The sequence below is a fragment of the Schistocerca serialis genome, chromosome 1, assembly GCF_023864345.2.
Source record: "Schistocerca serialis cubense isolate TAMUIC-IGC-003099 chromosome 1, iqSchSeri2.2, whole genome shotgun sequence".
In the NCBI taxonomy this organism is placed as follows: Eukaryota; Metazoa; Arthropoda; class Insecta; order Orthoptera; family Acrididae; genus Schistocerca; species Schistocerca serialis.
The window spans coordinates 151545583-151572375 of record NC_064638.1 but is presented as its reverse complement, the minus strand read 5'-3'; the positions used below and the strand labels follow the sequence as shown (position 1 = coordinate 151572375).

At 43.0% G+C, this 26793-nt stretch overlaps 18 non-coding genes across 18 annotated transcripts; all 18 read right to left on the bottom strand.

The window, feature by feature from the left end:
- Positions 1 to 1037: 1037 nt before the first annotated feature.
- On the bottom strand, positions 1038 to 1110 carry Trnar-ucu (transfer RNA arginine (anticodon UCU)). The gene has a single exon. It is a non-coding gene; the product is annotated as a tRNA-Arg (tRNA).
- A 1491-nt stretch (positions 1111 to 2601) lies between these two features.
- On the bottom strand, positions 2602 to 2674 carry Trnar-ucu (transfer RNA arginine (anticodon UCU)). The gene has a single exon. It is a non-coding gene; the product is annotated as a tRNA-Arg (tRNA).
- Positions 2675 to 4165: 1491 nt separating this feature from the next.
- Positions 4166 to 4238, bottom strand: Trnar-ucu (transfer RNA arginine (anticodon UCU)). The gene has a single exon. It is a non-coding gene; the product is annotated as a tRNA-Arg (tRNA).
- A 1227-nt stretch (positions 4239 to 5465) lies between these two features.
- On the bottom strand, positions 5466 to 5538 carry Trnar-ucu (transfer RNA arginine (anticodon UCU)). The gene has a single exon. It is a non-coding gene; the product is annotated as a tRNA-Arg (tRNA).
- Positions 5539 to 7029: 1491 nt separating this feature from the next.
- Positions 7030 to 7102, bottom strand: Trnar-ucu (transfer RNA arginine (anticodon UCU)). The gene has a single exon. It is a non-coding gene; the product is annotated as a tRNA-Arg (tRNA).
- A 1227-nt stretch (positions 7103 to 8329) lies between these two features.
- Positions 8330 to 8402, bottom strand: Trnar-ucu (transfer RNA arginine (anticodon UCU)). Its single transcript has one exon. It is a non-coding gene; the product is annotated as a tRNA-Arg (tRNA).
- A 1491-nt stretch (positions 8403 to 9893) lies between these two features.
- On the bottom strand, positions 9894 to 9966 carry Trnar-ucu (transfer RNA arginine (anticodon UCU)). Its single transcript has one exon. It is a non-coding gene; the product is annotated as a tRNA-Arg (tRNA).
- Positions 9967 to 11193: 1227 nt separating this feature from the next.
- On the bottom strand, positions 11194 to 11266 carry Trnar-ucu (transfer RNA arginine (anticodon UCU)). The gene has a single exon. It is a non-coding gene; the product is annotated as a tRNA-Arg (tRNA).
- A 1491-nt stretch (positions 11267 to 12757) lies between these two features.
- Trnar-ucu (transfer RNA arginine (anticodon UCU)) lies at positions 12758 to 12830 on the bottom strand. Its single transcript has one exon. It is a non-coding gene; the product is annotated as a tRNA-Arg (tRNA).
- A 1227-nt stretch (positions 12831 to 14057) lies between these two features.
- Trnar-ucu (transfer RNA arginine (anticodon UCU)) lies at positions 14058 to 14130 on the bottom strand. The gene has a single exon. It is a non-coding gene; the product is annotated as a tRNA-Arg (tRNA).
- A 1491-nt stretch (positions 14131 to 15621) lies between these two features.
- On the bottom strand, positions 15622 to 15694 carry Trnar-ucu (transfer RNA arginine (anticodon UCU)). Its single transcript has one exon. It is a non-coding gene; the product is annotated as a tRNA-Arg (tRNA).
- Positions 15695 to 16921: 1227 nt separating this feature from the next.
- Trnar-ucu (transfer RNA arginine (anticodon UCU)) lies at positions 16922 to 16994 on the bottom strand. Its single transcript has one exon. It is a non-coding gene; the product is annotated as a tRNA-Arg (tRNA).
- A 1489-nt stretch (positions 16995 to 18483) lies between these two features.
- Trnar-ucu (transfer RNA arginine (anticodon UCU)) lies at positions 18484 to 18556 on the bottom strand. Its single transcript has one exon. It is a non-coding gene; the product is annotated as a tRNA-Arg (tRNA).
- A 1491-nt stretch (positions 18557 to 20047) lies between these two features.
- On the bottom strand, positions 20048 to 20120 carry Trnar-ucu (transfer RNA arginine (anticodon UCU)). Its single transcript has one exon. It is a non-coding gene; the product is annotated as a tRNA-Arg (tRNA).
- A 1491-nt stretch (positions 20121 to 21611) lies between these two features.
- On the bottom strand, positions 21612 to 21684 carry Trnar-ucu (transfer RNA arginine (anticodon UCU)). The gene has a single exon. It is a non-coding gene; the product is annotated as a tRNA-Arg (tRNA).
- A 1491-nt stretch (positions 21685 to 23175) lies between these two features.
- Trnar-ucu (transfer RNA arginine (anticodon UCU)) lies at positions 23176 to 23248 on the bottom strand. Its single transcript has one exon. It is a non-coding gene; the product is annotated as a tRNA-Arg (tRNA).
- A 1490-nt stretch (positions 23249 to 24738) lies between these two features.
- On the bottom strand, positions 24739 to 24811 carry Trnar-ucu (transfer RNA arginine (anticodon UCU)). The gene has a single exon. It is a non-coding gene; the product is annotated as a tRNA-Arg (tRNA).
- Positions 24812 to 26292: 1481 nt separating this feature from the next.
- Trnar-ucu (transfer RNA arginine (anticodon UCU)) lies at positions 26293 to 26365 on the bottom strand. The gene has a single exon. It is a non-coding gene; the product is annotated as a tRNA-Arg (tRNA).
- Between the last annotated feature and the right edge of the window lie 428 nt (positions 26366 to 26793).

Genomic DNA, 26793 nt, shown 5'->3' with positions numbered 1-26793 from the left:
GAACGTTAGCTGCATCACCTCCCTGGCAATTTCATGCCGTCGTCGAAGCGTCAGCCATTGCTTGGTGACAGTGTGTTTCGATGAGACGTGGACAGATGATGCATCTCTCTCGCCGTCAGTTATAGGCGGGAATCATACTTAATGTAGTTTTCTGCAAGCGTCAGCAGAGCGTCAGACATCTCTGTCTGGTCTTCTCCCTTCATGTATCCAGCAAGCCGCCTCCTGACAGTCTCCAATAAAAGCCCCCTGTGCTGAAGCGAAAATTGCCGCCGTTTCTATAGATACAGAGTGCCATTGTTTAATGGGAACAGTTAAGGACCCATAGTACAATATCTTGTTGTGAAACAGTCTACTTTTCTCACTTGTGGCAGAGGAAACAGAAACCCTCTCACCTTGGGCTGGAAGAATTAAAGATCATGACTGGGATTACGTACATTGACTCGTGAAGTAATACAAACTTATTTCACTCTTCATTGTATTTGCTTCTGTACAAAATGTGCGTTCTATTGCTATATTTCTATCTGTAGGTAAAAATTGGGCATTGAAAGAAAATTTGTGTGAACATGCACGTGAAGATAGGGTTCCGTAGTACAATATCTTGTTGTGAAACAGTCCACTTTTCTCACTTGTGGCAGAGGAAACTGAAACCCTGTCACCTTGGGCTGGAAGAATTAAAGATCATGACTGGGATTACGTACGTTTACTCGTGAAGTAATACTAACTTATTTCACTCTTCATTGTATTTGCTTCTGTACAAAATGTGCGTTCTATTGCTATATTTCTATCTGTAGGTAAAAATTGGGCATTGAAAGAAAATTTGCGTGAACAGGCACGTGAAGATATGGTTCCGTTTGTACAGCATTTACACATAACAGCGTCATGGATAACAGATCAACGAGAATTTTGCTTGTGTGTGTAAGGTCAACATATTTAAGCATAGAACTGAGGTCACAACAATTTTCACCTTTTGAAGACGCTTGTGGTTACCCATATGTCAATACCCATCTCGTGATCGGCACATATTTTTAAAAATTGCCCGTCCCTTGTGGGGATCGAACCCACGACCTTTGGATTAGAAGTCCAACGCGATATCCTCTGCGCCAAAGGGACACTGTCCAAGCAACGGGCTCAGATGTCAGAGATTCTGCAAGACATGACCCGTGCTACATGTCTCGCGTTACTTTTCTGATAGGCTTACTTTCATATTTCTCTGAAGCAATTACATCAAAGACTCATTATTTATGTAACAGACACGATACATCGCTCCGAATCGCTCTATTTACCATGGCCCTACTGATTGAAACACCTGCGTATTGACAGAGTTGCTCTGTACAATCGTAGTAACACAGTCCTGCTATTACATTCGCTCACGTGCGCTGCTTACAGATAAGTGGGAATTACGCTCTTTAGAACAGCATCCACTCACAAAGTGGTAAACGACACACTGGAAACACTGTATGATTAGTCACATTTTTTGACTTTGGTTGACTGCTGTGTCACAGCCGGTCCCCATCATATGTATACACTCCAACGGACGTGTGTGCCCTGTTAGCACATTTACCAGGAACGTTAGCTGCATCACCTCCCTGACAAATTCATGCCGTCCTCGAAGCGTCAGCCATTGCTTGGTGACAGTGTGTTTCGATGAGACGTGGACAGATGATGCATCTCTCTCGCCGTCAGTTATAGGCGGGAATCATACTTAATGTAGTTTTCTGCAAGTGTCAGCGGAGCGTCAGACATCTCTGTCTGGTCTTCTCCCTTCATGTATCCAGCAAGCCCCCTCCTGACAGTCTCCAATAAAAGCCCCCTGTGCTGAAGCGAAAATTGCCGCCGTTTCTATAGATACAGAGTGCCATTGTTTAATGGGAACAGTTAAGGACCCATAGTACAATATCTTGTTGTGAAACAGTCTACTTTTCTCACTTGTGGCAGAGGAAACTGAAACCCTCTCACCTTGGGCTGGAAGAATTAAAGATCATGACTGGGATTACGTACATTGACTCGTGAAGTAATACAAACTTATTTCACTCTTCATTGTATTTGCTTCTGTACAAAATGTGCGTTCTATTGCTATATTTCTATCTGTAGGTAAAAATTGGGCATTGAAATAAAATTTGTGTGAACAGGCACGTGAAGATATGGTTCCGTAGTACAATATCTTGTTGTGAAACAGTCTACTTTTCTCACTTGTGGCAGAGGAAACTGAAACCCTCTCACCTTGGGCTGGAAGAATTAAAGATCATGACTGGGATTACGTACATTGACTCGTGAAGTAATACAAACTTATTTCACTCTTCATTGTATTTGCTTCTGTACAAAATGTGCGTTCTATTGCTATATTTCTATCTGTAGGTAAAAATTGGGCATTGAAAGAAAATTTGCGTGAACAGGCACGTGAAGATATGGTTCCGTTTGTACAGCATTTACACATAACAGCGTCATGGATAACAGATCTACGAGAATTTTGCTTGTGTGTGTAAGGTCAACATATTTAAGCATAGAACTGAGGTCCCAACAATTTTCACCTTTTGAAGACGCTTGTGGTTACCCATATGTCAATACCCATCTCGTGATCGGCACATATTTTTAAAAATTGCCCGTCCCTTGTGGGGATCGAACCCACGACCTTTGGATTAGAAGTCCAACGCGCTATCCTCTGCGCCAAAGGGACACTGTCCAAGCAACGGGCTCAGATGTCAGAGATTCTGCAAGACATGACCCGTGCTACATGTCTCGCGTTACTTTTCTGATAGGTTTACTTTCATATTTCTCTGAAGCAATTACATCAAAGACTCATTATTTATGTAACAGATACGATACATCGCTCCGAATCGCTCTATTTACCATGGCCCTACTGATTGAAACACCTGCGTATTGACAGAGTTGCTCTGTACAATCGTAGTAACACAGTCCTGCTATTACATTCGCTCACGTGCGCTGCTTACAGATAAGTGGGAATTACGCTCTTTAGAACAGCATCCACTCACAAAGTGGTAAACGACACACTGGAAACACTGTATGATTAGTCACATTTTTTGACTTTGGTTGACTGCTGTGTCACAGCCGGTCCCCATCATATGTATACACTCCAACGGACGTGTGTGCCCTGTTAGCACATTTACCAGGAACGTTAGCTGCATCACCTCCCTGGCAATTTCATGCCGTCGTCGAAGCGTCAGCCATTGCTTGGTGACAGTGTGTTTCGATGAGACGTGGACAGATGATGCATCTCTCTCGCCGTCAGTTATAGGCGGGAATCATACTTAATGTAGTTTTCTGCAAGCGTCAGCAGAGCGTCAGACATCTCTGTCTGGTCTTCTCCCTTCATGTTTCCAGCAAGCCCCCTCCTGACAGTCTCCAGTAAAAGCCCCCTGTGCTGAAGCGAAAATTGCCGCCGTTTCTATAGATACAGAGTGCCATTGTTTAATGGGAACAGTTAAGGACCCATAGTACAATATCTTGTTGTGAAACAGTCTACTTTTCTCACTTGTGGCAGAGGAAACTGAAACCCTCTCACCTTGGGCTGGAAGAATTAAAGATCATGACTGGGATTACGTACATTCACTCGTGAAGTAATACAAACTTATTTCACTCTTCATTGTATTTGCTTCTGTACAAAATGTGCGTTCTATTGCTATATTTCTATCTGTAGGTAAAAATTGGGCATTGAAAGAAAATTTGCGTGAACAGGCACGTGAAGATATGGTTCCGTAGTACAATATCTTGTTGTGAAACAGTCTACTTTTCTCACTTGTGGCAGAGGAAACTGAAACCCTCTCACCTTGGGCTGGAAGAATTAAAGATCATGACTGGGATTACGTACATTGACTCGTGAAGTAATACAAACTTATTTCACTCTTCATTGTATTTGCTTCTGTACAAAATGTGCGTTCTATTGCTATATTTCTATCTGTAGGTAAAAATTGGGCATTGAAAGAAAATTTGCGTGAACAGGCACGTGAAGATATGGTTCCGTTTGTACAGCATTTACACATAACAGCGTCATGGATAACAGATCTACGAGAATTTTGCTTGTGTGTGTAAGGTCAACATATTTAAGCATAGAACTGAGGTCACAACAATTTTCACCTTTTGAAGACGCTTGTGGTTACCCATATGTCAATACCCATCTCGTGATCGGCACATATTTTTAAAAATTGCCCGTCCCTTGTGGGGATCGAACCCACGACCTTTGGATTAGAAGTCCAACGCGCTATCCTCTGCGCCAAAGGGACACTGTCCAAGCGACGGGCTCAGATGTCAGAGATTCTGCAAGACATGACCCGTGCTACATGTCTCGCGTTACTTTTCTGATAGGCTTACTTTCATATTTCTCTGAAGCAATTACATCAAAGACTCATTATTTATGTAACAGACACGATACATCGCTCCGAATCGCTCTATTTACCATGGCCCTACTGATTGAAACACCTGCGTATTGACAGAGTTGCTCTGTACAATCGTAGTAACACAGTCCTGCTATTACATTCGCTCACGTGCGCTGCTTACAGATAAGTGGGAATTACGCTCTTTAGAACAGCATCCACTCACAAAGTGGTAAACGACACACTGGAAACACTGTATGATTAGTCACATTTTTTGACTTTGGTTGACTGCTGTGTCACAGCCGGTCCCCATCATATGTATACACTCCAACGGACGTGTGTGGCCTGTTAGCACATTTACCAGGAACGTTAGCTGCATCACCTCCCTGGCAATTTCATGCCGTCGTCGAAGCGTCAGCCATTGCTTGGTGACAGTGTGTTTCGATGAGACGTGGACAGATGATGCATCTCTCTCGCCGTCAGTTATAGGCGGGAATCATACTTAATGTAGTTTTCTGCAAGCGTCAGCAGAGCGTCAGACATCTCTGTCTGGTCTTCTCCCTTCATGTATCCAGCAAGCCCCCTCCTGACAGTCTCCAATAAAAGCCCCCTGTGCTGAAGCGAAAATTGCCGCCGTTTCTATAGATACAGAGTGCCATTGTTTAATGGGAACAGTTAAGGACCCATAGTACAATATCTTGTTGTGAAACAGTCTACTTTTCTCACTTGTGGCAGAGGAAACTGAAACCCTCTCACCTTGGGCTGGAAGAATTAAAGATCATGACTGGGATTACGTACATTGACTCGTGAAGTAATACAAACTTATTTCACTCTTCATTGTATTTGCTTCTCTACAAAATGTGCGTTCTATTGCTATATTTCTATCTGTAGGTAAAAATTGGGCATTGAAAGAAAATTTGCGTGATCAGGCACGTGAAGATATGGTTCCGTTTGTACAGCATTTACACATAACAGCGTCATGGAAAACAGATCTACGAGAATTTTGCTTGTGTGTGTAAGGTCAACATATTTAAGCATAGAACTGAGGTCACAACAATTTTCACCTTTTGAAGACGCTTGTGGTTACCCATATGTCAATACCCATCTCGTGATCGGCACATATTTTTAAAAATTGCCCGTCCCTTGTGGGGATCGAACCCACGACCTTTGGATTAGAAGTCCAACGCGCTATCCTCTGCGCCAAAGGGACACTGTCCAAGCGATGGGCTCAGATGTCAGAGATTCTGCAAGACATGACCCGTGCTACATGTCTCGCGTTACTTTTCTGATAGGCTTACTTTCATATTTCTCTGAAGCAATTACATCAAAGACTCATTATTTATGTAACAGACACGATACATCGCTCCGAATCGCTCTATTTACCATGGCCCTACTGATTGAAACACCTGCGTATTGACAGAGTTGCTCTGTACAATCGTAGTAACACAGTCCTGCTATTACATTCGCTCACGTGCGCTGCTTACAGATAAGTGGGAATTACGCTCTTTAGAACAGCATCCACTCACAAAGTGGTAAACGACACACTGGAAACACTGTATGATTAGTCACATTTTTTGACTTTGGTTGACTGCTGTGTCACAGCCGGTCCCCATCATATGTATACACTCCAACGGACGTGTGTGCCCTGTTAGCACATTTACCAGGAACGTTAGCTGCATCACCTCCCTGGCAATTTCATGCCGTCGTCGAAGCGTCAGCCATTGCTTGGTGACAGTGTGTTTCGATGAGACGTGGACAGATGATGCATCTCTCTCGCCGTCAGTTATAGGCGGGAATCATACTTAATGTAGTTTTCTGCAAGCGTCAGCAGAGCGTCAGACATCTCTGTCTGGTCTTCTCCCTTCATGTATCCAGCAAGCCCCCTCCTGACAGTCTCCAATAAAAGCCCCCTGTGCTGAAGCGAAAATTGCCGCCGTTTCTATAGATACAGAGTGCCATTGTTTAATGGGAACAGTTAAGGACCCATAGTACAATATCTTGTTGTGAAACAGTCTACTTTTCTCACTTGTGGCAGAGGAAACTGAAACCCTCTCACCTTGGGCTGGAAGAATTAAAGATCATGACTGGGATTACGTACATTGACTCGTGAAGTAATACAAACTTATTTCACTCTTCATTGTATTTGCTTCTGTAAAAAATGTGCGTTCTATTGCTATATTTCTATCTGTAGGTAAAAATTGGGCATTGAAAGAAAATTTGCGTGAACAGGCACGTGAAGATATGGTTCCGTAGTACAATATCTTGTTGTGAAACAGTCTACTTTTCTCACTTGTGGCAGAGGAAACTGAAACCCTCTCACCTTGGGCTGGAAGAATTAAAGATCATGACTGGGATTACGTACATTGACTCGTGAAGTAATACAAACTTATTTCACTCTTCATTGTATTTGCTTCTGTACAAAATGTGCGTTCTATTGCTATATTTCTATCTGTAGGTAAAAATTGGGCATTGAAAGAAAATTTGCGTGAACAGGCACGTGAAGATATGGTTCCGTTTGTACAGCATTTACACATAACAGTGTCATGGATAACAGATCTACGAGAATTTTGCTTGTGTGTGTAAGGTCAACATATTTAAGCATAGAACTGAGGTCAGAACAATTTTCACCTTTTGAAGACGCTTGTGGTCACCCATATGTCAATACCCATCTCGTGATCGGCACATATTTTTAAAAATTGCCCGTCCCTTGTGGGGATCGAACCCACGACCTTTGGATTAGAAGGCCAACGCGCTATCCTCTGCGCCAAAGGGACACTGTCCAAGCGACGGGCTCAGATGTCAGAGATTCTGCAAGACATGACCCGTGCTACATGTCTCGCGTTACTTTTCTGATAGGCTTACTTTCATATTTCTCTGAAGCAATTACATCAAAGACTCATTATTTATGTAACAGACACGATACATCGCTCCGAATCGCTCTATTTACCATGGCCCTACTGATTGAAACACCTGCGTATTGACAGAGTTGCTCTGTACAATCGTAGTAACACAGTCCTGCTATTACATTCGCTCACGTGCGCTGCTTACAGATAAGTGGGAATTACGCTCTTTAGAACAGCATCCACTCACAAAGTGGTAAACGACACACTGGAAACACTGTATGATTAGTTACATTTTTTGACTTTGGTTGACTGCTGTGTCACAGCCGGTCCCCATCATATGTATACACTCCAACGGACGTGTGTGCCCTGTTAGCACATTTACCAGGAACGTTAGCTGCATCACCTCCCTGGCAATTTCATGCCGTCGTCGAAGCGTCAGCCATTGCTTGGTGACAGTGTGTTTCGATGAGACGTGGACAGATGATGCATCTCTCTCGCCGTCAGTTATAGGCGGGAATCATACTTAATGTAGTTCTCTGCAAGCGTCAGCGGAGCGTCAGACATCTCTGTCTGGTCTTCTCCCTTCATGTATCCAGCAAGCCCCCTCCTGACAGTCTCCAATAAAAGCCCCCTGTGCTGAAGCGAAAATTGCCGCCGTTTCTATAGATACAGAGTGCCATTGTTTAATGGGAACAGTTAAGGACCCATAGTACAATATCTTGTTGTGAAACAGTCTACTTTTCTCACTTGTGGCAGAGGAAACTGAAACCCTCTCACCTTGGGCTGGAAGAATTAAAGATCATGACTGGGATTACGTACATTGACTCGTGAAGTAATACAAACTTATTTCACTCTTCATTGTATTTGCTTCTGTACAAAATGTGCGTTCTATTGCTATATTTCTATCTGTAGGTAAAAATTGGGCATTGAAAGAAAATTTGCGTGAACAGGCACGTGAAGATATGGTTCCGTGTGTACAGCATTTACACATAACAGCGTCATGGATAACAGATCTACGAGAATTTTGCTTGTGTGTGTAAGGTCAACATATTTAAGCATAGAACTGAGGTCACATCAATTTTCACCTTTTGAAGACGCTTGTGGTTACCCATATGTCAATACCCATCTCGTGATCGGCACATATTTTTAAAAATTGCCCGTCCCTTGTGGGGATCGAACCCACGACCTTCGGATTAGAAGTCCAACGCGCTATCTTCTGCGCCAAAGGGACACTGTCCAAGCGACGGGCTCAGATGTCAGAGATTCTGCAAGACATGACCCGTGCTACATGTCTCGCGTTACTTTTCTGATAGGCTTACTTTCATATTTCTCTGAAGCAATTACATCAAAGACTCATTATTTATGTAACAGACACGATACATCGCTCCGAATCGCTCTATTTACCATGGCCCTACTGATTGAAACACCTGCGTATTGACAGAGTTGCTCTGTACAATCGTAGTAACACAGTCCTGCTATTACATTCGCTCACGTGCGCTGCTTACAGATAAGTGGGAATTACGCTCTTTAGAACAGCATCCACTCACAAAGTGGTAAACGACACACTGGAAACACTGTATGATTAGTCACATTTTTTGACTTTGGTTGACTGCTGTGTCACAGCCGGTCCCCATCATATGTATACACTCCAACGGACGTGTGTGCCCTGTTAGCACATTTACCAGGAACGTTAGCTGCATCACCTCCCTGGCAATTTCATGCCGTCGTCGAAGCGTCAGCCATTGCTTGGTGACAGTGTGTTTCGATGAGACGTGGACAGATGATGCATCTCTCTCGCCGTCAGTTATAGGCGGGAATCATACTTAATGTAGTTTTCTGCAAGCGTCAGCGGAGCGTCAGACATCTCTGTCTGGTCTTCTCCCTTCATGTATCCAGCAAGCCTCCTCCTGACAGTCTCCAATAAAAGCCCCCTGTGCTGAAGCGAAAATTGCCGCCGTTTCTATAGATACAGAGTGCAATTGTTTAATGGGAACAGTTAAGGACCCATAGTACAATATCTTGTTGTGAAACAGTCTACTTTTCTCACTTGTGGCAGAGGAAACTGAAACCCTCTCACCTTGGGCTGGAAGAATTAAAGATCATGACTGGGATTACGTACATTGACTCGTGAAGTAATACAAACTTATTTCACTCTTCATTGTATTTGCTTCTGTACAAAATGTGCGTTCTATTGCTATATTTCTATCTGTAGGTAAAAATTGGGCATTGAAAGAAAATTTGCGTGAACAGGCACGTGAAGATATGGTTCCGTAGTACAATATCTTGTTGTGAAACAGTCTACTTTTCTCACTTGTGGCAGAGGAAACTGAAACCCTCTCACCTTGGGCTGGAAGAATTAAAGATCATGACTGGGATTACGTACATTGACTCGTGAAGTAATACTAACTTATTTCACTCTTCATTGTATTTGCTTCTGTACAAAATGTGCGTTCTATTGCTATATTTCTATCTGTAGGTAAAAATTGGGCATTGAAAGAAAATTTGCGTGAACAGGCACGTGAAGATATGGTTCCGTTTGTACAGCATTTACACATAACAGCGTCATGGATAACAGATCTACGAGAATTTTGCTTGTGTGTGTAAGGTCAACATATTTAAGCATAGAACTGAGGTCACAACAATTTTCACCTTTTGAAGACGCTTGTGGTTACCCATATGTCAATACCCATCTCGTGATCGGCACATATTTTTAAAAATTGCCCGTCCCTTGTGGGGATCGAACCCACGACCTTTGGATTAGAAGTCCAACGCGCTATCCTCTGCGCCAAAGGGACACTGTCCAAGCGACGGGCTCAGATGTCAGAGATTCTGCAAGGCATGACCCGTGCTACATGTCTCGCGTTACTTTTCTGATAGGCTTACTTTCATATTTCTCTGAAGCAATTACATCAAAGACTCATTATTTATGTAACAGACACGATACATCGCTCCGAATCGCTCTATTTACCATGGCCCTACTGATTGAAACACCTGCGTATTGACAGAGTTGCTCTGTACAATCGTAGTAACACAGTCCTGCTATTACATTCGCTCACGTGCGCTGCTTACAGATAAGTGGGAATTACGCTCTTTAGAACAGCATCCACTCACAAAGTGGTAAACTACACACTGGAAACACTGTATGATTAGTCACATTTTTTGACTTTGGTTGACTGCTGTGTCACAGCCGGTCCCCATCATATGTATACACTCCAACGGACGTGTGTGCCCTGTTAGCACATTTACCAGGAACGTTAGCTGCATCACCTCCCTGGCAATTTCATGCCGTCCTCGAAGCGTCAGCCATTGCTTGGTGACAGTGTGTTTCGATGAGACGTGGACAGATGATGCATCTCTCTCGCCGTCAGTTATAGGCGGGAATCATATTTAATGTAGTTTTCTGCAAGCGTCAGCGGAGCGTCAGACATCTCTGTCTGGTCTTCTCCCTTCATGTATCCAGCAAGCCCCCTCCTGACAGTCTCCAATAAAAGCCCCCTGTGCTGAAGCGAAAATTGCCGCCGTTTCTATAGATACAGAGTGCCATTGTTTAATGGGAACAGTTAAGGACCCATAGTACAATATCTTGTTGTGAAACAGTCTACTTTTCTCACTTGTGGCGGAGGAAACTGAAACCCTCTCACCTTGGGCTGGAAGAATTAAAGATCATGACTGGGATTACGTACATTGACTCGTGAAGTAATACAAACTTATTTCACTCTTAATTGTATTTGCTTCTGTACAAAATGTGCGTTCTATTGCTATATTTCTATCTGTAGGTAAAAATTGGGCATAGAAAGAAAATTTGCGTGAACAGGCACGTGAAGATATGGTTCCGTTTGTACAGCATTTACACATAACAGCGTCATGGATAACAGATCTACGAGAATTTTGCTTGTGTGTGTAAGGTCAACATATTTAAGCATAGAACTGAGGTCACAACAATTTTCACCTTTTGAAGACGCTTGTGGTTACCCATATGTCAATACCCATCTCGTGATCGGCACATATTTTTAAAAATTGCCCGTCCCTTGTGGGGATCGAACCCACGACCTTTGGATTAGAAGTCCAACGCGCTATCCTCTGCGCCAAAGGGACACTGTCCAAGCGACGGCCTCAGATGTCAGAGATTCTGCAAGACATGACCCGTGCTACATGTCTCGCGTTACTTTTCTGATAGGCTTACTTTCATATTTCTCTGAAGCAATTACATCAAAGACTCATTATTTATGTAACAGACACGATACATCACTCCGAATCGCTCTATTTACCATGGCCCTACTGATTGAAACACCTGCGTATTGACAGAGTTGCTATGTACAATCGTAGTAACACAGTCCTGCTATTACATTCGCTCACGTGCGCTGCTTACAGATAAGTGGGAATTACGCTCTTTAGAACAGCATCCACTCACAAAGTGGTGAACGACACACTGGAAACACTGTATGATTAGTCACATTTTTTGACTTTGGTTGACTGCTGTGTCACAGCCGGTCCCCATCATATGTATACACTCCAACGGACGTGTGTGCCCTGTTAGCACATTTACCAGGAACGTTAGCTGCATCACCTCCCTGGCAATTTCATGCCGTCCTCGAAGCGTCAGCCATTGCTTGGTGACAGTGTGTTTCGATGAGACGTGGACAGATGATGCATCTCTCTCGCCGTCAGTTATAGGCGGGAATCATACTTAATGTAGTTTTCTGCAAGCGTCAGCGGAGCGTCAGACATCTCTGTCTGGTCTTCTCCCTTCATGTATCCAGCATACCCCCTCCTGACAGTCTCCAATAAAAGCCCCCTGTGCTGAAGCGAAAATTGCCGCCGTTTCTATAGATACAGAGTGCCATTGTTTAATGGGAACAGTTAAGGACCCATAGTACAATATCTTGTTGTGAAACAGTCTACTTTTCTTACTTGTGGCAGAGGAAACTGAAACCCTCTCACCTTGGGCTGGAAGAATTAAAGATCATGACTGGGATTATGTACATTGACTCGTGAAGTAATACAAACTTATTTCACTCTTCATTGTATTTGCTTCTGTACAAAATGTGCGTTCTATTGCTATATTTCTATCTGTAGGTAAAAATTGGGCATTGAAAGAAAATTTGCGTGAACAGGCACGTGAAGATATGGTTCCGTAGTACAATATCTTGTTGTGAAACAGTCTACTTTTCTCACTTGTGGCAGAGGAAACTGAAACCCTCTCACCTTGGGCTGGAAGAATTAAAGATCATGACTGGGATTACGTACATTGACTCGTGAAGTAATACAAACTTATTTCACTCTTCATTGTATTTGCTTCTGTACAAAATGTGCGTTCTATTGCTATATTTCTATCTGTAGGTAAAAATTGGGCATTGAAAGAAAATTTGCGTGAACAGGCACGTGAAGATATGGTTCCGTTTGTACAGCATTTACACATAACAGCGTCATGGATAACAGATCTACGAGAATTTTGCTTGTGTGTGTAAGGTCAACATATTTAAGCATAGAACTGAGGTCACAACAATTTTCACCTTTTGAAGACGCTTGTGGTTACCCATATGTCAATACCCATCTCGTGATCGGCACATATTTTTAAAAATTGCCCGTCCCTTGTGGGGATCGAACCCACAACCTTTGGATTAGAAGTCCAACACGCTATCCTCTGCGCCAAAGGGACACTGTCCAAGCGACGGGCTCAGATGTCAGAGATTCTGCAAGACATGACCCGTGCTACATGTCTCGCGTTACGTTTCTGATAGATTTACTTTCATATTTCTCTGAAGCAATTACATCAAAGACTCAATATTTATGTAACAGACACGATACATCGCTCCGAATCGCTCTATTTACCATGGCCCTACTGATTGAAACACCTGCGTATTGACAGAGTTGCTCTGTACAATCGTAGTAACACAGTCCTGCTATTACATTCGCTCACGTGCGCTGCTTACAGATAAGTGGGAATTACGCTCTTTAGAACAGCATCCACTCACAAAGTGGTAAACGACACACTGGAAACACTGTATGATTAGTCACATTTTTTGACTTTGGTTGACTGCTGTGTCACAGCCGGTACCCATCATATGTATACACTCCAACGGACGTGTGTGCCCTGTTAGCACATTTACCAGGAACGTTAGCTGCATCACCTCCCTGGCAATTTCATGCCGTCCTCGAAGCGTCAGCCATTGCTTGGTGACAGTGTGTTTCGATGAGACGTGGACAGATGATGCATCTCTCTCGCCGTCAGTTATAGGCGGGAATCATACTTAATGTAGTTTTCTGCAAGCGTCAGCGGAGCGTCAGACATCTCTGTCCGGTCTTCTCCCTTCATGTATCCAGCAAGCCCCCTCCTGACAGTCTCCAATAAAAGCCCCCTGTGCTGAAGCGAAAATTGCCGCCGTTTCTATAGATACAGAGTGCCATTGTTTAATGGGAACAGTTAAGGACCCATAGTACAATATCTTGTTGTGAAACAGTCTACTTTTCTCACTTGTGGCAGAGGAAACTGAAACCCTCTCACCTTGGGCTGGAAGAATTAAAGATCATGACTGGGATTACGTACATTGACTCGTGAAGTAATACAAACTTATTTCACTCTTCATTGTATTTGCTTCTGTACAAAATGTGCGTTCTATTGCTATATTTCTATCTGTAGGTAAAAATTGGGCATTGAAAGAAAATTTGCGTGAACAGGCACGTGAAGATATGGTTCCGTTTGTACAGCATTTACACATAACAGCGTCATGGATAACAGATCTACGAGAATTTTGCTTGTGTGTGTAAGGTCAACATATTTAAGCATAGAACTGAGGTCACAACAATTTTCACCTTTTGAAGACGCTTGCGGTTACCCATATGTCAATACCCATCTCGTGATCGGCACATATTTTTAAAAATTGCCCGTCCCTTGTGGGGATCGAACCCACGACCTTTGGATTAGAAGTCCAACGCGCTATCCTCTGCGCCAAAGGAACACTGTCCAAGCGACGGGCTCAGATGTCAGAGATTCTGTAAGACATGACCCGTGCTACATGTCTCGCGTTACTTTTCTGATAGGCTTACTTTCATATTTCTCTGAAGCAATTACATCAAAGACTCATTATTTATGTAACAGACACGATACATCACTCCGAATCGCTCTATTTACCATGGCCCTACTGATTGAAACACCTGCGTATTGACAGAGTTGCTATGTACAATCGTAGTAACACAGTCCTGCTATTACATTCGCTCACGTGCGCTGCTTACAGATAAGTGGGAATTACGCTCTTTAGAACAGCATCCACTCACAAAGTGGTGAACGACACACTGGAAACACTGTATGATTAGTCACATTTTTTGACTTTGGTTGACTGCTGTGTCACAGCCGGTCCCCATCATATGTATACACTCCAACGGACGTGTGTGCCCTGTTAGCACATTTACCAGGAACGTTAGCTGCATCACCTCCCTGGCAATTTCATGCCGTCCTCGAAGCGTCAGCCATTGCTTGGTGACAGTGTGTTTCGATGAGACGTGGACAGATGATGCATCTCTCTCGCCGTCAGTTATAGGCGGGAATCATACTTAATGTAGTTTTCTGCAAGCGTCAGCGGAGCGTCAGACATCTCTGTCTGGTCTTCTCCCTTCATGTACCCAGCATACCCCCTCCTGACAGTCTCCAATAAAAGCCCCCTGTGCTGAAGCGAAAATTGCCGCCGTTTCTATAGATACAGAGTGCCATTGTTTAATGGGAACAGTTAAGGACCCATAGTACAATATCTTGTTGTGAAACAGTCTACTTTTCTTACTTGTGGCAGAGGAAACTGAAACCCTCTCACCTTGGGCTGGAAGAATTAAAGATCATGACTGGGATTATGTACATTGACTCGTGAAGTAATACAAACTTATTTCACTCTTCATTGTATTTGCTTCTGTACAAAATGTGCGTTCTATTGCTATATTTCTATCTGTAGGTAAAAATTGGGCATTGAAAGAAAATTTGCGTGAACAGGCACGTGAAGATATGGTTCCGTAGTACAATATCTTGTTGTGAAACAGTCTACTTTTCTCACTTGTGGCAGAGGAAACTGAAACCCTCTCACCTTGGGCTGGAAGAATTAAAGATCATGACTGGGATTACGTACATTGACTCGTGAAGTAATACAAACTTATTTCACTCTTCATTGTATTTGCTTCTGTACAAAATGTGCGTTCTATTGCTATATTTCTATCTGTAGGTAAAAATTGGGCATTGAAAGAAAATTTGCGTGAACAGGCACGTGAAGATATGGTTCCGTTTGTACAGCATTTACACATAACAGCGTCATGGATAACAGATCTACGAGAATTTTGCTTGTGTGTGTAAGGTCAACATATTTAAGCATAGAACTGAGGTCACAACAATTTTCACCTTTTGAAGACGCTTGTGGTTACCCATATGTCAATACCCATCTCGTGATCGGCACATATTTTTAAAAATTGCCCGTCCCTTGTGGGGATCGAACCCACAACCTTTGGATTAGAAGTCCAACACGCTATCCTCTGCGCCAAAGGGACACTGTCCAAGCGACGGGCTCAGATGTCAGAGATTCTGCAAGACATGACCCGTGCTACATGTCTCGCGTTACGTTTCTGATAGATTTACTTTCATATTTCTCTGAAGCAATTACATCAAAGACTCAATATTTATGTAACAGACACGATACATCGCTCCGAATCGCTCTATTTACCATGGCCCTACTGATTGAAACACCTGCGTATTGACAGAGTTGCTCTGTACAATCGTAGTAACACAGTCCTGCTATTACATTCGCTCACGTGCGCTGCTTACAGATAAGTGGGAATTACGCTCTTTAGAACAGCATCCACTCACAAAGTGGTAAACGACACACTGGAAACACTGTATGATTAGTCACATTTTTTGACTTTGGTTGACTGCTGTGTCACAGCCGGTACCCATCATATGTATACACTCCAACGGACGTGTGTGCCCTGTTAGCACATTTACCAGGAACGTTAGCTGCATCACCTCCCTGGCAATTTCATGCCGTCCTCGAAGCGTCAGCCATTGCTTGGTGACAGTGTGTTTCGATGAGACGTGGACAGATGATGCATCTCTCTCGCCGTCAGTTATAGGCGGGAATCATACTTAATGTAGTTTTCTGCAAGCGTCAGCGGAGCGTCAGACATCTCTGTCCGGTCTTCTCCCTTCATGTATCCAGCAAGCCCCCTCCTGACAGTCTCCAATAAAAGCCCCCTGTGCTGAAGCGAAAATTGCCGCCGTTTCTATAGATACAGAGTGCCATTGTTTAATGGGAACAGTTAAGGACCCATAGTACAATATCTTGTTGTGAAACAGTCTACTTTTCTCACTTGTGGCAGAGGAAACTGAAACCCTCTCACCTTGGGCTGGAAGAATTAAAGATCATGACTGGGATTACGTACATTGACTCGTGAAGTAATACAAACTTATTTCACTCTTCATTGTATTTGCTTCTGTACAAAATGTGCGTTCTATTGCTATATTTCTATCTGTAGGTAAAAATTGGGCATTGAAAGAAAATTTGCGTGAACAGGCACGTGAAGATATGGTTCCGTTTGTACAGCATTTACACATAACAGCGTCATGGATAACAGATCTACGAGAATTTTGCTTGTGTGTGTAAGGTCAACATATTTAAGCATAGAACTGAGGTCACAACAATTTTCACCTTTTGAAGACGCTTGTGGTTACCCATATGTCAATACCCATCTCGTGATCGGCACATATTTTTAAAAATTGCCCGTCCCTTGTGGGGATCGAACCCACGACCTTTGGATTAGAAGTCCAACGCGCTATCCTCTGCGCCAAAGGGACACTGTCCAAGCGACGGGCTCAGATGTCAGAGATTCTGCAAGACATGACCCGTGCTACATGTCTCGCGTTACTTTTCTGATAGGCTTACTTTCATATTTCTCTGAAGCAATTACATCAAAGACTCATTATTTATGTAACAGACACGATACATCACTCCGAATCGCTCTATTTACCATGGCCCTACTGATTGAAACACCTGCGTATTGACAGAGTTGCTATGTACAATCGTAGTAACACAGTCCTGCTATTACATTCGCTGACGTGCGCTGCTTACAGATAAGTGGGAATTACGCTCTTTAGAACAGCATCCACTCACAAAGTGGTGAACGACACACTGGAAACACTGTATGATTAGTCACATTTTTTGACTTTGGTTGACTGCTGTGTCACAGCCGGTCCCCATCATATGTATACACTCCAACGGACGTGTGTGCCCTGTTAGCACATTTACCAGGAACATTAGCTGCATCACCTCCCTGGCAATTTCATGCCGTCCTCGAAGCGTCAGCCATTGCTTGGTGACAGTGTGTTTCGATGAGACGTGGACAGATGATGTATCTCTCGCCGTCAGTTATAGGCGGGAATCATACTTAATGTAGTTTTCTGCAAGCGTCAGCGGAGCGTCAGACATCTCTGTCTGGTCTTCTCCCTTCATGTATCCAGCATACCCCCTCCTGACAGTCTCCAATAAAAGCCCCCTGTGCTGAAGCGAAAATTGCCGCCGTTTCTATAGATACAGAGTGCCATTGTTTAATGGGAACAGTTAAGGACCCATAGTACAATATCTTGTTGTGAAACAGTCTACTTTTCTCACTTGTGGCAGAGGAAACTGAAACCCTCTCACCTTGGGCTGGAAGAATTAAAGATCATGACTGGGATTATGTACATTGACTCGTGAAGTAATACAAACTTATTTCACTCTTCATTGTATTTGCTTCTGTACAAAATGTGCGTTCTATTGCTATATTTCTATCTGTAGGTAAAAATTGGGCATTGAAAGAAAATTTGCGTGAACAGGCACGTGAAGATATGGTTCCGTAGTACAATATCTTGTTGTGAAACAGTCTACTTTTCTCACTTGTGGCAGAGGAAACTGAAACCCTCTCACCTTGGGCTGGAAGAATTAAAGATCATGACTGGGATTACGTACATTGACTCGTGAAGTAATACAAACTTATTTCACTCTTCATTGTATTTGCTTCTGTACAAAATGTGCGTTCTATTGCTATATTTCTATCTGTAGGTAAAAATTGGGCATTGAAAGAAAATTTGCGTGAACAGGCACGTGAAGATATGGTTCCGTTTGTACAGCATTTACACATAACAGCGTCATGGATAACAGATCTACGAGAATTTTGCTTGTGTTTGTAAGGTCAACATATTTATGCATAGAACTGAGGTCACAACAATTTTCACCTTTTGAAGACGCTTGTGGTTACCCATATGTCAATACCCATCTCGTGATCGGCACATATTTTTAAAAATTGCCCGTCCCTTGTGGGGATCGAACCCACGACCTTTGGATTAGAAGTCCAACACGCTATCCTCTGCGCCAAAGGGACACTGTCCAAGCGACTGGCTCAGATGTCAGAGATTCTGCAAGACATGACCCGTGCTACATGTCTCGCGTTACGTTTCTGATAGGCTTACTTTCATATTTCTCTGAAGCAATTACATCAAAGACTCAATATTTATGTAACAGACACGATACATCGCTCCGAATCGCTCTATTTACCATGGCCCTACTGATTGAAACACCTGCGTATTGACAGAGTTGCTCTGTACAATCGTAGTAACACAGTCCTGCTATTACATTCGCTCACGTGCGCTGCTTACAGATAAGTGGGAATTACGCTCTTTAGAACAGCATCCACTCACAAAGTGGTAAACGACACACTGGAAACACTGTATGATTAGTCACATTTTTTGACTTTGGTTGACTGCTGTGTCACAGCCGGTCCCCATCATATGTATACACTCCAACGGACGTGTGTGCCCTGTTAGCACATTTACCAGGAACGTTAGCTGCATCACCTCCCTGGCAATTTCATGCCGTCCTCGAAGCGTCAGCCATTGCTTGGTGACAGTGTGTTTCGATGAGACGTGGACAGATGATGCATCTCTCTCGCCGTCAGTTATAGGCGGGAATCATACTTAATGTAGTTTTCTGCAAGCGTCAGCGGAGTGTCAGACATCTCTGTCTGGTCTTCTCCCTTCATGTATCCAGCAAGCCCCCTCCTGACAGTCTCCAATAAAAGCCCCCTGTGCTGAAGCGAAAATTGCTCCCGTTTCTATAGATACAGAGTGCCATTGTTTAATGGGAACAGTTAAGGACCCATAGTACAATATCTTGTTGTGAAACAGTCTACTTTTCTCACTTGTGGCAGAGGAAACTGAAACCCTCTCACCTTGGGCTGGAAGAATTAAAGATCATGACTGGGATTACGTACATTGACTCGTGAAGTAATACAAACTTATTTCACTCTTCATTGTATTTGCTTCTGTACAAAATGTGCGTTCTATTGCTATATTTCTATCTGTAGGTAAAAATTGGGCATTGAAAGAAAATTTGCGTGAACAGGCACGTGAAGATATGGTTCCGTAGTACAATATCTTGTTGTGAAACAGTCTACTTTTCTCACTTGTGGCAGAGGAAACTGAAACCCTCTCACCTTGGGCTGGAAGAATTAAAGATCATGACTGGGATTACGTACATTGACTCGTGAAGTAATACAAACTTATTTCACTCTTCATTGTATTTGCTTCTGTACAAAATGTGCGTTCTATTGCTATATTTCTATCTGTAGGTAAAAATTGGGCATTGAAAGAAAATTTGCGTGAACAGGCACGTGAAGATATGGTTCCGTTTGTACAGCATTTACACATAACAGCGTCATGGATAACAGATCTACGAGAATTTTGCTTGTGTGTGTAAGGTCAACATATTTAAGCATAGAACTGAGGTCACAACAATTTTCACTTTTTGAAGACGCTTGTGGTTACCCATATGTCAATACCCATCTCGTGATCGGCACATATTTTTAAAAATTGCCCGTCCCTTGTGGGGATCGAACCCACGACCTTTGGAATAGAAGTCCAACACGCTATCCTCTGCGCCAAAGGGACACTGTCCAAGCGACGGGCTCAGATGTCAGAGATTCTGCAAGACATGACCCGTGCTACATGTCTCGCGTTACTTTTCTGATAGGCTTACTTTCATATTTCTCTGAAGCAATTACATCAAAGACTCATTATTTATGTAACAGACACGATACATCACTCCGAATCGCTCTATTTACCATGGCCCTACTGATTGAAACACCTGCGTATTGACAGAGTTGCTATGTACAATCGTAGTAACACAGTCCTGCTATTACATTCGCTGACGTGCGCTGCTTACAGATAAGTGGGAATTACGCTCTTTAGAACAGCATCCACTCACAAAGTGGTGAACGACACACTGGAAACACTGTATGATTAGTCACATTTTTTGACTTTGGTTGACTGCTGTGTCACAGCCGGTCCCCATCATATGTATACACTCCAACGGACGTGTGTGCCCTGTTAGCACATTTACCAGGAACGTTAGCTGCATCGCCTCCCTGGCAATTTCATGCCGTCCTCGAAGCGTCAGCCATTGCTTGGTGACAGTGTGTTTCGATGAGACGTGGACAGATGATGCATCTCTCTCGCCGTCAGTTATAGGCGGGAATCATACTTAATGTAGTTTTCTGCAAGCGTCAGCGGAGCGTCAGACATCTCTGTCTGGTCTTCTCCCTTCATGTATCCAGCATACCCCCTCCTGACAGTCTCCAATAAAAGCCCCCTGTGCTGAAGCGAAAATTGCCGCCGTTTCTATAGATACAGAGTGCCATTGTTTAATGGGAACAGTTAAGGACCCATAGTACAATATCTTGTTGTGAAACAGTCTACTTTTCTCACTTGTGGCAGAGGAAACTGAAACCCTCTCACCTTGGGCTGGAAGAATTAAAGATCATGACTGGGATTATGTACATTGACTCGTGAAGTAATACAAACTTATTTCACTCTTCATTGTATTTGCTTCTGTACAAAATGTGCGTTCTATTGCTATATTTCTATCTGTAGGTAAAAATTGGGCATTGAAAGAAAATTTGCGTGAACAGGCACGTGAAGATATGGTTCCGTAGTACAATATCTTGTTGTGAAACAGTCTACTTTTCTCACTTGTGGCAGAGGAAACTGAAACCCTCTCACCTTGGGCTGGAAGAATTAAAGATCATGACTGGGATTACGTACATTGACTCGTGAAGTAATACAAACTTATTTCACTCTTCATTGTATTTGCTTCTGTACAAAATGTGCGTTCTATTGCTATATTTCTATCTGTAGGTAAAAATTGGGCATTGAAAGAAAATTTGCGTGAACAGGCACGTGAAGATATGGTTCCGTTTGTACAGCATTTACACATAACAGCGTCATGGATAACAGATCTACGAGAATTTTGCTTGTGTTTGTAAGGTCAACATATTTATGCATAGAACTGAGGTCACAACAATTTTCACCTTTTGAAGACGCTTGTGGTTACCCATATGTCAATACCCATCTCGTGATCGGCACATATTTTTAAAAATTGCCCGTCACTTGTGGGGATCGAACCCACGACCTTTGGATTAGAAGTCCAACACGCTATCCTCTGCGCCAAAGGGACACTGTGCAAGCGACTGGCTCAGATGTCAGAGATTCTGCAAGACATGACCCGTGCTACATGTCTCGCGTTACGTTTCTGATAGGCTTACTTTCATATTTCTCTGAAGCAATTACATCAAAGACTCAATATTTATGTAACAGACACGATACATCGCTCCGAATCGCTCTATTTACCATGGCCCTACTGATTGAAACACCTGCGTATTGACAGAGTTGCTCTGTACAATCGTAGTAACACAGTCCTGCTATTACATTCGCTCACGTGCGCTGCTTACAGATAAGTGGGAATTACGCTCTTTAGAACAGCATCCACTCACAAAGTGGTAAACGACACACTGGAAACACTGTATGATTAGTCACATTTTTTGACTTTGGTTGACTGCTGTGTCACAGCCGGTCCCCATCATATGTATACACTCCAACGGACGTGTGTGCCCTGTTAGCACATTTACCAGGAACGTTAGCTGCATCACCTCCCTGGCAATTTCATGCCGTCCTCGAAGCGTCAGCCATTGCTTGGTGACAGTGTGTTTCGATGAGACGTGGACAGATGATGCATCTCTCTCGCCGTCAGTTATAGGCGGGAATCATACTTAATGTAGTTTTCTGCAAGCGTCAGCGGAGCGTCAGACATCTCTGTCTGGTCTTCTCCCTTCATGTATCCAGCAAGCCCCCTCCTGACAGTCTCCAATAAAAGCCCCCTGTGCTGAAGCGAAAATTGCTCCCGTTTCTATAGATACAGAGTGCCATTGTTTAATGGGAACAGTTAAGGACCCATAGTACAATATCTTGTTGTGAAACAGTCTACTTTTCTCACTTGTGGCAGAGGAAACTGAAACCCTCTCACCTTGGGCTGGAAGAATTAAAGATCATGACTGGGATTACGTACATTGACTCGTGAAGTAATACAAACTTATTTCACTCTTCATTGTATTTGCTTCTGTACAAAATGTGCGTTCTATTGCTATATTTCTATCTGTAGGTAAAAATTGGGCATTGAAAGAAAATTTGCGTGAACAGGCACGTGAAGATATGGTTCCGTAGTACAATATCTTGTTGTGAAACAGTCTACTTTTCTCACTTGTGGCAGAGGAAACTGAAACCCTCTCACCTTGGGCTGGAAGAATTAAAGATCATGACTGGGATTACGTACATTGACTCGTGAAGTAATACAAACTTATTTCACTCTTCATTGTATTTGCTTCTGTACAAAATGTGCGTTCTATTGCTATATTTCTATCTGTAGGTAAAAATTGGGCATTGAAAGAAAATTTGCGTGAACAGGCACGTGAAGATATGGTTCCGTTTGTACAGCATTTACACATAACAGCGTCATGGATAACAGATCTACGAGAATTTTGCTTGTGTGTGTAAGGTCAACATATTTAAGCATAGAACTGAGGTCACAACAATTTTCACTTTTTGAAGACGCTTGTGGTTACCCATATGTCAATACCCATCTCGTGATCGGCACATATTTTTAAAAATTGCCCGTCCCTTGTGGGGATCGAACCCACGACCTTTGGAATAGAAGTCCAACACGCTATCCTCTGCGCCAAAGGGACACTGTCCAAGCGACGGGCTCAGATGTCAGAGATTCTGCAAGACATGACCCGTGCTACATGTCTCGCGTTACTTTTCTGATAGGCTTACTTTCATATTTCTCTGAAGCAATTACATCAAAGACTCATTATTTATGTAACAGACACGATACATCGCTCCGAATCGCTCTATTTACCATGGCCCTACTGATTGAAACACCTGCGTATTGACAGAGTTGCTCTGTACAATCGTAGTAACACAGTCCTGCTATTACTTTCGCTCACGTGCGCTGCTTACAGATAAGTGGGAATTACGCTCTTTAGAACAGCATCCACTCACAAAGTGGTAAACGACACACTGGAAACACTGTATGATTAGTCACATTTTTTGACTTTGGTTGACTGCTGTGTCACAGCCGGTCCCCATCATATGTATACACTCCAACGGACGTGTGTGCCCTGTTAGCACATTTACCAGGAACGTTAGCTGCATCACCTCCCTGGCAATTTCATGCCGTCCTCGAAGCGTCAGCCATTGCTTGGTGACAGTGTGTTTCGATGAGACGTGGACAGATGATGCATCTCTCTCGCCGTCAGTTATAGGCGGGAATCATACTTAATGTAGTTTTCTGCAAGCGTCAGCGGAGCGTCAGACATCTCTGTCTGGTCTTCTCCCTTCATGTATCCAGCAAGCCCCCTCCTGACAGTCTCCAGTAAAAGCCCCCTGTGCTGAACGGAAATTGCCGCCGTTTCTATAGATACAGAGTGCCATTGTTTAATGGGAACAGTTAAGGACCCATAGTACAATATCTTGTTGTGAAACAGTCTACTTTTCTCACTTGTGGCAGAGGAAACTGAAACCCTCTCACCTTGGGCTGGAAGAATTAAAGATCATGACTGGGATTACGTACATTGACTCGTGAAGTAATACAAACTTATTTCACTCTTCATTGTATTTGCTTCTGTACAAAATGTGCGTTCTATTGCTATATTTCTATCTGTAGGTAAAAATTGGGCATTGAAAGAAAATTTGCGTGAACAGGCACGTGAAGATATGGTTCTGTAGTACAATATCTTGTTGTGAAACAGTCTACTTTTCTCACTTGTGGCAGAGGAAACTGAAACCCTCTCACCTTGGGCTGGAAGAATTAAAGATCATGACTGGGATTACGTACATTGACTCGTGAAGTAATACAAACTTATTTCACTCTTCATTGTATTTGCTTCTGTACAAAATGTGCGTTCTATTGCTAAATTTCTATCTGTAGGTAAAAATTGGGCATTGAAAGAAAATTTGCGTGAACAGGCACGTGAAGATATGGTTCCGTTTGTACAGTATTTACACATAACAGCGTCATGGATAACAGATCTACGAGAATTTTGCTTGTGTGTGTAAGGTCAACATATTTAAGCATAGAACTGAGGTCACAACAATTTTCACCTTTTGAAGACGCTTGTGGTTACCCATATGTCAATACCCATCTCGTGATCGGCACATATTTTTAAAAATTGCCCGTCCCTTGTGGGGATCGAACCCACGACCTTTGGATTAGAAGTCCAACGCGCTATCCTCTGCGCCAAAGGGACACTGTCCAAGCGACGGGCTCAGATGTCAGAGATTCTGCAAGACATGACCCGTGCTACATGTCTCGCGTTACTTTTCTGATAGGCTTACTTTCATATTTCTCTGAAGCAATTACATCAAAGACTCATTATTTATGTAACAGACACGATACATCGCTCCGAATCGCTCTATTTACCATGGCCCTACTGATTGAAACACCTGCGTATTGACAGAGTTGCTCTGTACAATCGTAGTAACACAGTCCTGCTATTACATTCGCTCACGTGCGCTGCTTACAGATAAGTGGGAATTACGCTCTTTAGAACAGCATCCACTCACAAAGTGGTAAACGACACACTGGAAACACTGTATGATTAGTCACATTTTTTGACTTTGGTTGACTGCTGTGTCACAGCCGGTCCCCATCATATGTATACACTCCAACGGACGTGTGTGCCCTGTTAGCACATTTACCAGGAACGTTAGCTGCATCACCTCCCTGGCAATTTCATGCCGTCCTCAAAGCGTCAGCCATTGCTTGGTGACAGTGTGTTTCGATGAGACGTGGACAGATGATGCATCTCTCTCGCCGTCAGTTATTGGCGTTAATGTAGTTTTCTGCAAGCGTCAGCGGAGCGTCAGACATCTCTGTCTGGTCTTCTCCCTTCATGTATCCAGCAAGCCCCCTCCTGACAGTCTCCAGTAAAAGCCCCCTGTGCTGAAGCGAAAATTGCCGCCGTTTCTATAGATACAGAGTGCCATTGTTTAATGGGAACAGTTAAGGACCCATAGTACAATATCTTGTTGTGAAACAGTCTACTTTTCTCACTTGTGGCAGAGGAAACTGAAACCCTCTCACCTTGGGCTGGAAGAATTAAAGATCATGACTGGGATTACGTACATTGACTCGTGAAGTAATACAAACTTATTTCACTCTTCATTGTATTTGCTTCTGTACAAAATGTGCGTTCTATTGCTATATTTCTATCTGTAGGTAAAAATTGGGCATTGAAAGAAAATTTGCGTGAACAGGCACGTGAAGATATGGTTCTGTAGTACAATATCTTGTTGTGAAACAGTGTACTTTTCTCACTTGTGGCAGAGGAAACTGAAACCCTCTCACCTTGGGCTGGAAGAATTAAAGATCATGACTGGGATTACGTACATTGACTCGTGAAGTAATACAAACTTATTTCACTCTTCATTGTATTTGCTTCTGTACAAAATGTGCGTTCTATTGCTATATTTCTATCTGTAGGTAAAAATTGGGCATTGAAAGAAAATTTGCGTGAACAGGCACGTGAAGATATGGTTCCGTTTGTACAGCATTTACACATAACAGCGTCATGGATAACAGATCTACGAGAATTTTGCTTGTGTGTGTAAGGTCAACATATTTAAGCATAGAACTGAGGTCACAACATTTTTCACCTTTTGAAGACGCTTGTGGTTACCCATATGTCAATACCCATCTCGTGATCGGCACATATTTTTAAAAATTGCCCGTCCCTTGTGGGGATCGAACCCACGACCTTTGGATTAGAAGTCCAACGCGCTATCCTCTGCGCCAAAGGGACACTGTCCAAGCGACGGGCTCAGATGTCAGAGATTCTGCAAGACATGACCCGTGCTACATGTCTCGCGTTACTTTTCTGAAAGGCTTACTTTCATATTTCTCTGAAGCAATTACATCAAAGACTCATTATTTATGTAACAGACACGATACATCGCTCCGAATCGCTCTATTTACCATGGCCCTACTGATTGAAACACCTGCGTATTGACAGAGTTGCTCTGTACAATCGTAGTAACACAGTCCTGCTATTACATTCGCTCATGTGCGCTGCTTACAGATAAGTGGGAATTACGCTCTTTAGAACAGCATCCACTCACAAAGTGGTAAACGACACACTGGAAACACTGTATGATTAGTCACATTTTTTGACTTTGGTTGACTGCTGTGTCACAGCCGGTCCCCATCATATGTATACATTCCAACGGACGT